The sequence below is a fragment of the Cervus elaphus genome, chromosome 6 (genome assembly GCF_910594005.1).
Source record: "Cervus elaphus chromosome 6, mCerEla1.1, whole genome shotgun sequence".
Classification (NCBI taxonomy): domain Eukaryota; kingdom Metazoa; phylum Chordata; class Mammalia; order Artiodactyla; family Cervidae; genus Cervus; species Cervus elaphus.
The window spans coordinates 11,984,959-11,993,044 of NC_057820.1; positions in this window are offsets into that span (position 1 = coordinate 11,984,959).

An 8,086-nucleotide genomic window follows, 5' to 3' on the forward strand; every position below is an offset into this window, starting at 1 on the left:
CAGCCCGGACACCACGGCAGGCAGCTTCCACCTGGTCAAAGACAGAGCCATGGAGCCAGGGCACCTCCTTGGAAAGAGTGAACTTGATCCCTGGTTCCATCCTGTCTTTGAGTTGACCCAGCTGCCAGATGGCAGGCTGTGGTGGGACTGAAGAGCTGAACAAATCCTGGAGGCCCACAGCATTCAAACTCGCTTGAAAGGTAAGGATGCTCTGTTATGATTTCAGCCCAAAGCCTAGAGAATAATAAGAAGCACACAGGTGACCAGCATTTCTGCAGATGTTGGAGAAATGGCCCTGGATGCTGGCACTGGCCAAGGACTTGGGTGACTGATCTTGGGTTCTAGCCAAATCCTCCATCAAGACTCAGGCTGATCTGGGGGACCCTGGCCCCTACACCCCAGCAAGGTTGATATGATTCCTGAGATCAACGCTGGCTATTTGAGTTTATGGAGTCTTTGAACGATCAATCATCCAGTTGATAAGTATCCATCATGCAAAAATGCTGCACACTCGGAGTGAGCAGTGAATGAGGGAGCAGAATGAATGGTGCTTGCTTTTGAAGAGTTCAGTTCAGTGGGCAGAAGTCTGTGGAAAATGTCAAAAAGGGCTATGGATTCTAAGGAGAGTCAGCTGACCCACTATTAGCAGGGAAGGTGATGGCAAGCAGGGATGGCTTCCTGGAGGAGAAGACACTTCAGCTCAACCTTGACGGAGTGTAGGAATGCATAACAAAGAGAGAAGAAAGAGCATTCTTGAAGAAATAAAATCAGTGGAAACATGGAAACATGAAACAGCCTGGTGTGTTCCAGGGATGCAGCACTTCCATATCGTAGCAGTCCCGAGCCAGAGATGACAGGTGACCGAGGCCAGAGAGCTACAAAGGCATGAGGGAGAGGACCTCACCCGAACTGTCCCTCATGAAGTAGCCACCTCCTCTATTCAAGAATCATGACAGTTCTCCTCTGTCCACACACCAAGAGGATGGATGCAACTTGGAGCTGGGGTAATTTTGTGAAACAGGGTCAATCTTTCTGTACTCAGACCCCAGCACTGAAGCCCAAACTGCACATAAACACCTGCCCATGCCAGGCAAGTCAGAGCATGGACTGAGAACGCAGCTCAGGAAAAAAAAAAAAATTATTGATGGATTTGGTCTCTTCCAGTCTTTAAGAGTCCTTAAAAGCCCATCAGGTGTTTCTCTGACCAGTACCAGCATCTCCCCAAAAGCTGCTTTAAGTCAAGTGCATCCTCTTCAGCGCCTCTCATCTGCCCTGAGCAGAGTGCCATTTCCCCAGCTTTTAAGAGAAGGACCATGTTGGGGTGAGAAAGTCCACTTTCCCAGGTCACTGTGAAACTAGACCTACTACATTGTAACTTCTTCCAAGCTTTATCCCAATACAGAAGCAATCTACATTGGTGACTATTGTATCCAGAGGCTCTAATACATTCACTAGCACACAGGAGGTGTTTAATAAGTGTACCATTCATTCATTGATCCAGCTAATATTTATTGAGAGCCTACTATGTGTCAGCTGAGTAATCAATGCTGAGGACATCACAGTTAATGAACACTGTCCTCCCAGAATTTACCTTCCACAGGCCAGACAGATCATAGACATATAACTTAATATCAAATAATAATAAGTGCTACTAAGAATACTTGATCAGAATGAGGGTGCAGAGAGAGATGGAAAGTGTCTCTGTAAAGCAGGAAGTCAAAGATTTCCCCTGGTCTCTCTTGATGGACAGTGAATTACTCTAAGTGGTAATGAGATTTCAGGCAGGGATTGAATCCTGACTTTGCTGTTTACTGGCTTTGGGGTCTTGGGAAAGTAGCAAAAATTTCTTGAGTTTTAGTTTTCTCATCTGTAAAATAGGAAGAATATTGCCTATTTTCATTGTTGTTTTGAAAATTAAAACCAGTAATGTAATGTGTAGTCAATCCTAAAGGAAATTGACCCTGAATATTCATTGGAAGGACTGACACTGAAGCTCCAATACTTGGCCACTTGATGTGAAGAGCTGACTCATTGGAAAAGACCCTGATGATGGGAAAGATTGGGGGCAGGAGGAGAAGGGGGCAGCAGAGAATGAGATGGTTGGATGGCATTACTGACTCAATGGACATGAGTTTAAGCAGACTCTGGGAGACAGTGAAGGACAGGGAAGCCTGGTGTGTTGCAGTTCATGCAGTCACAAAGAGTCGGACATGATTTAGGACTGAACAACAAAATGTATAGAAAGAACTTAGTGTAGTTCATGGTAGAGACACAATCAATAAATGACAATATCACTTGGTGATTTAGAAAAATCATAAACAAATGCCCAGCTCATCATCATTATCATGTCATCATCACAGTAACAGCCTATAGGTCATAGTATGTTCCAGGCTGCTCTAAACATTTTCCATGAATTTGTATTCAATCTTCAAACAACCCAACTACTATTAACCTGACTTTACAGATGAGAAAAACAGAAAGAATTGGACCTATTGAAACCAATACAGAAGATGGGTAGTTTGTCTAGATCAAACAGCAAGGTAGTGCCAAGCCAGGTGCCAGCCCTTCTGATTCCCTGGCCAGCCCTCCTCCCATGATACACACCGAGCAAGTCTCATTTCCCCTGGGACCACCTACCTGTGAAGGAAGTGGGTTAATGACATGTTCATGAAGTCTGGTACCTACAGGTATTCCTGGAGAAGTTATCTGAGATCTGCCCCCAAAATGTTCCTGTGATCAACTTCCTTTGGGAGCTCTGAGGGTGACAAGATTAGGGAGCCTGACTTCCTGCCCATCCTCTGGGGGAAATGAATTGCTAAAGAGAATATTCGGGCCCATCCTCCACGTGCGTGCAGAGCCTGTCCCTCCCATAGTGCTGACTGTCTCCTGAACACATCGGCGAAGCGTTGCCTGGGGTCAGCCCCACGCCCAGCATTTCATTTTTTACTCTCTGTCAGTATCCACAGACTGCCACTTCCTTGAAACTCATTTCTTTTTAAATTCTGGCTCAAAATAAAAAAAAAAAAAAAGCATGTGTAGGAAACATTTCTCCCCAAACCGTTCATCTGTGAATCCCCCATCTCTAGTCAAACATACACACATGTTCCTCTTCCTCCACTGGAATGGCCATTGAACAGGCTTAGTCCCTGAGTAAATAAGCTTGGCTAACAAGCTCTTATTTCGCGCTCATAATCCCTGTCGTTACAGAAGCAGGAACACGGCCACACTTAGCAAAGCGGACAGCCTCCTCCAGTGAGCTGTTTGCATGGAACGGAGAAGAATTCTCCAGATCTGCAGCCCCAGCACAGATTCCCCAACCAGGCTCCTGGGAGCCTGTGTCTACTCCTTTTTTGCTTGAAATGTTTACAATTAAAAGTATCCCCCCACATATTAAGAATAACCATTGCAATTCATATATTCGGCAGTTTACAGAACACTCTCAAACCCCTTCTCTGAAGGCAGTCTCCCTCCTTCCCTGGTACTCCATCCATCACTAAGATGCCCCATCTTTGGTAGATGCCATTAGCACTCACCCTATATCTTCTGAGCCCACCTCTGACTTCAGCCACTGTGAAGACGGACAGTTCCCGAGCACCCAGAAGGCTTCTCATCGCAAAGGCTGTCTGATCTCCCAACTCTTCTGCCTCAAGGCTTTCTCTGAAGCCATGGAAGCTGGCTCAGTCCCATAGCTGGGAAGTTCAGGAGAGTTAATGTCCATGGAAACAGCTCTTTGCATTAAGGAATGAAAACTACTGAGTAAATACCTCACTTCTTGTCCCTCGAGTTATAATGTTGATCTTCAGTCTATACAGCTTCCTACAGTGTCTCTGATGGGGGGCGTTGAACCCACAGTGGACAACACCCTCAACTGGTTTTTCCTCTTTTAGGTTATGCTGCTGCTGCTGCTAAGTCACTTAAGTCATGTCCGACTCTGTGCGACCCCATAGACGGCAGCCCACCAGGCTCCACCGTCCCTGGGATTCTCCAGGCAAGAACACAGGAGTGGGTTGCCATTTTCTTCTCCAATGCGTGAAAGTGAAAAGTGAAGGTGAAGTCACTCAGTCACGTCCGACTCTTAGTGACCCCATGGACTGCAGCCCACCAGGCTCCTCTGTCCATGGGATTTTCCAGGCAACAGTACTGGAGTGGGGTGCCATTGCCTTCTCTGCTTTAGGTTATAGTTATCCTCAATTAGCTATAGCCACAGCTGTAGGAAACCTTGCCCGAAACTGTTTAGCTCGTGAGCAGCTTGGCTGGGTTTGCTCTTGCATCTGTGGCCAGATGTGACCCACCAGATGGTGGGTCAGCCGAGAAAGGTGGACAGAGGATGGCCTCTCTCATGTGCCAGGTGGTTGGCTGGCTATCAGCTGGACCAATACGGGTGACTGAGCCATGCGTCCAACGCACATGGCAGAAGAAAGGTCTGCAAAGGCAGCAAAAGACGGCAGACCCCGATTGGCAAGTGACTTCCAAGCCTCTGACTGGCTCACATCTGAGGAAGAATTCCCAGTGACACCCAATTCAGGCACACAGACTGGTGTTAAGTAAGGTCCCGCTGTCCCCCAGTTCTGTCATTATCGTTGTTAGCTCCTCTTGTGTGGGTGTTTGTGTCTGCGTCCGGAGGAGGAGCTGTGTTCTTTATAAATGAAGGTAGGGGAAAGTTGTTTTGTTTTTAAATGTAGCACCATGAGAATGAGCCTCACTTGTTTGCCAGCTACAGGGAGTGCAACTGACCCTGTTAGTTTTCTAGATGGGTGATGACAAAGACAACGGACTGGGCAGCTTAAACAACAGAAGTTTGTCATCTCGGTTCTGGAGGCTGGCGGTCAAGGTGTCAGCAGAGTAGGTTTCTTCTTGAGTCCTCTCTCCTTGGCTTGTAGATGGCTATCTTTTGAGAGTTCGCCAGAACTGCTATTGAGAGGAGCTGAGGTGTCAGAAACCTCTGTGGGAGGGAGCCCTAAAATGCTCCTTTGCAGAGCAATTCACCAAACACTGAGAAAACACCAAGGGATGGGGTTCCTGACGATCATGGAACAAGTCTTTCCTTCAGTCCCACTCTGAGCCCTCCTGCTGGTATTTGCTGTACATCTAGAGAAGTAAGAACTTCCATGTGCTGCATGCTAAGTCGCTTAATTGTGTCTGACTCTTTGCAACCCTATGGGACATAGCCCACCAGACTCCTCTGTCCATGGGATTTTCCAGGCAAGAATACTGGAGTGAGTAGCCATTCCCTCCTCCAGGGAATCTTCTTGACTAGGGATAGAACCCGTGTCTCTTCTGTCTATCCTGCATTGGCAGGTAGGTTCTTTACCACTAGAGCCGCCCTGGGAAGCCTCAAGAACTCCCAGAGATCCTGCTTATTCTGTTTCCATGAAAAATCAAAATGAGTCAGATTGAGAAGGCAGGGAACACAGAAGTCTGTTGTTCTGCAGCATAAAGCTGGTGGAAGCCATGTGCGGTGATGGGAAGAGAACAATAATTCCAGCACTAACTCTTTTCATTCAGCATCACTGGAGCAACTCCCATAAGCCACCTACTTAGACATTCATCTCTAATCATCACAGATATTCCTCTCCCCACTTGCCAGAAAAGAAAACTCAGAAACACTGAGTAACCAGCTCTAAATCATGCATATTATGAGTGATTAAACCTGAATTAGAACTGAAGATTCATATTTCCAAGTACCCACCCTTTTCCTAACTCTCTGTCTTCAACAACTAATTTAACTTCTTTGATCCTCCAGTGTTTCCATCTGTGGCATGGGATAGTTAGACCAGAAAACCTCTATTTATCTCTGGGGTTCTTTGTCTCTTAAAGATAAGACTCCTTTGCCCTTAGCACTCTCCAATTCGCAAGCCAATTCATTAAGTCTTATCACTGCAGCCAGAAGCATTACCTGAAATGGAGAGATTGACAGCCTTGGGGGAGGAGAGGAAAGCAGCTCTCTTTCCATGATGATTCCCGCTGTGATTTGCTTATAAATAATCCACAAAGAAAATCAGGCTTCTCTGGCAGGCTCTGATTGGAGTGGACGTGGGGGTGCAGGTCTGTGACCATGCAGATCCTCTAGACTGATGGGGGAGGTACCACTGCTGATTCGTCTGGACTAACTGCTTTTCATCAGGGGAGTATTTGGGTTAAGGGTTAACACCAGCTTACGGAGCACCGTGGACATCGAGGTTACTTCTCAGAAGACAAAAGACGAAGGCATCCCATCCCAATTTTATTGAGACACCCAAGGGAGGGCCAAGTCTTCGCTTCTGTGCCTGTGTCCCTTGGGGGGACTCTGATGTTTCCATGCCCCAGACCCATTCTGGTCATGATGCCTCCAGAGATTCGAGAGAGGACAAGAACAAAAAGAAACCTCACCTGCTCTCCTTCCAGGGGACTCAGCAGCCTCTAGTGATCCAGCCATTCATTCACTCACTCTACACTCTTTTTTTTTGTTTTTTAAATAAGTTTATATTTATTTGTTTTCTTTTTGGCTGCGCTGGGTCTTCATTGCTGCTCCAGCTTTTCTCTAGTTGCGGAAAGTAGGGGCTGCTCTCTAGTTACGGTGCACGGGCCTCTCATTGCAGTGGCTTCCCTTGTTGCAGGGCACAGACTCTAGGGCACAGGGGCTCCAGTAGTTGCAGCCCCCAGGCTTTTGAGCACAGGCTCAGTAGTTGTGGCACACAGGCTTAGCTGCTCCACAGCACGTGGGATCTTCCCAGATCAGGGATGGAACCCGTGTCTCCTGCATCGGCAAGCAGATTCTTTACACTAAGCCACCAGAGAAGCCCTCCACACCCTCTTATTCAGCCCCTGCTCGGTGCCAGGCACTGGCTAGAGCTCTGGCTAGAACTCTATCAATAAAAATGAAGGATATGGGCTTTCTGTAAGCAGTGATCACCTGGGATAATACTTAAATAGGGAAGGTGCCCAGCACTGAGGAGAAAGGAGGTGAAAACTCTAGGCAACCCAGAACACCGGGCACCTTGGGCTTGGGCTTGGGGACTCAGCATTGCAGAGCCATGCAGAAAGCATCTTCTGGACAGCACATCTTGTTGGCAGTTGTTGAATCTGCCCTTCAGATGGTTGAAGCCACTAGTCCAGCTGTGAAGATCTAGGCTTACAGACGTCTCTGCCAGAGCTTGTGTTCATGGAGACCAAGGACCAGCCTCCTGCCAGGATTGGGAGTCTCCGTCAGTTACTGTGGCCCTCCTGACCTCGACTTGACCCTTGAGTCCAGCACCATGACTGGAGCCTTGGGACAATCCGACCAGACTTTGGGTCCAGGTTCAGTGATTTCCTGGCTGTGGGACCAAAAGAAAGTGACTTAACTTCTCTGAGTCTTGGTTCCCTCATATGTAAAATGGAGATATGATACCTGATGTATGGAGCTCGTGAGAATTAAAATCATTCTTGCTGGACCCCCGGAGTGGTGAAGTTCTCCTGGGCGGGGGGCCTCCTCGTGGCCTCCTGTGCCCCCGGCTACTGCAGGGACCACTTGGGGGTGAGAGTGCCCTTGAGAGCTGAGTCATTGTCTGATTCACCTCTGAATCTCTGTGCTCGGAACATTTCCTGGTAGCTATTAAGCACTCAAGAAACATTTGATAATGCTCTGGGAGGTTGTGTTATTATATATTTATTGTTCAGAAAACATTTGCTTCCCCTCCCTTCATGACCACCCCACTGATGGCAAGCCTGGCTGTGTGACCTACTTTGGTCAATGGAATGTGAACAAACTTAGAGATGCTTCCATCCAGCAAAGGCATTGAGTGAGACATGCCTCAGAGAGCTGGGGCTCCTTTCCCGGACCCCCTAGGAAAAGCCAAATGAAGCAGACATGAACCCAACTCACAGCCTAGCCCTAGGACCATCTGAACCTAGCCAAACTCAGTAGAGTCCTGTAGAGCCATCCCTTACCTATGAACGTGAAAGGTAAATGTTTGCTGTTAGCACTGAGATGTTTGGGATTGTTCGTTAAGTAGCATTATCACAATAGAGCCTGACTATTACATTATATGGGGCTTCCCAGGTGACACAGTGGTAAAGAATCTGCTTCTCAATGCAAGAGACATGGGTTCCATCCCTGGGACAGGAA